Genomic DNA, 1,084 nt, shown 5'->3' on the forward strand with positions numbered 1-1,084 from the left:
CACAAAACCAGCAGCACCTCAGTGTCTTCATCATGTCTGGTTAGCCTTGGCCCATAGCATCAAAAGTCTGCTCTGGTATTTGCAAAGACACACAAGGATTGTGGGATCCTCTGATTTATAGTGTATTATAGTAAAGGTTATCTAAACCACAGTATGATACAAACTGAAGGGCTTTGTGTTGTTTATGTGTCTTCAGCTTCTCTAATTTATTAAAGGATTTTTGCTAAGTAGAACTCTTTCTTTGGGATGTGTGTATGCTTACAAAGACTTGATGAATCATATACTACCAGTTGTGGGTTTTTGTCTAAGCAGTCACTAAGTTTACAGGAATTTGATTTGTATCTCCTCTGCTTCACTGAGGAGTTTCCTTGAAATGTTATAAAAGCTGGGGAAAAAAAAAAAAAAAAAAAAAAAAAAAGATAAATCACCTTTAATAGGTAGCATATGGCCAAAAAATAAATAAATAAATAAATAAATAATAATAATAATAATAAAAAAGCCAGAACCAAAGTCAAACTTCCTTGCCTTGTGAATTTACTTTGCAAGTTTCCTTGTTTACCGGCACACCAGAAGCAGCTCACAAAGGAATTAACTCCTCACATCAGGGAGGACATAAACAAACATTATTCCACCAGATTAAGACAGGAGCATTTGCAAACACCGCAGAGCGCTCAGCTGGGCACACACGGTGCCTGCAACCCCAGCACCTACCCACACTCTCTGCAGACAGGGGCTGCACCTGAAGGGTGCTAGGTTCAGAGGAGCAGCAGCAGCAATTAATTTGGCAACTGAGATGGGCTTTAGCAGATGCTGAGCTCCATGCACAAGGCTAACCAGAAGAAAAATCCCATGAGTCAATGGGTTTCTTCCTCCACCAGATCTGAATTTAGGCAGATAATTAGAGTTCTAATTTATTTATTGCTCATTAGTTTTTTAAGGCTCTGATCTTGTAAACACTCATGTGTTTGTGTTTATTGCTATGGTTTCAATTGTTGCACAAAACTGTTTCAAAGTTCAATTGCTATGTTTTTCTTTCCTATGGAATCGTGTCCTATGAATATACCCCATTTAAAATTAAAATTAA

General features: G+C 37.7%; 1 long non-coding RNA gene across 1 annotated transcript; it reads right to left on the reverse strand.

Moving 5' to 3' along the window:
• Window positions 1–347: 347 nt before the first annotated feature.
• LOC311421287 lies at window positions 348–854 on the reverse strand. Its single transcript, XR_014684790.1, has 3 exons — window positions 712–854; window positions 526–595; window positions 348–385 (listed from the first exon to the last, which is right to left on the reverse strand). It is a non-coding gene; the product is annotated as an uncharacterized lncRNA (long non-coding RNA).
• Between the last annotated feature and the right edge of the window lie 230 nt (window positions 855–1,084).

Source organism: Aythya ferina, assembly GCF_964211825.1.
Source record: "Aythya ferina genome assembly, chromosome: 19".
NCBI lineage: Eukaryota > Metazoa > Chordata > Aves > Anseriformes > Anatidae > Aythya > Aythya ferina.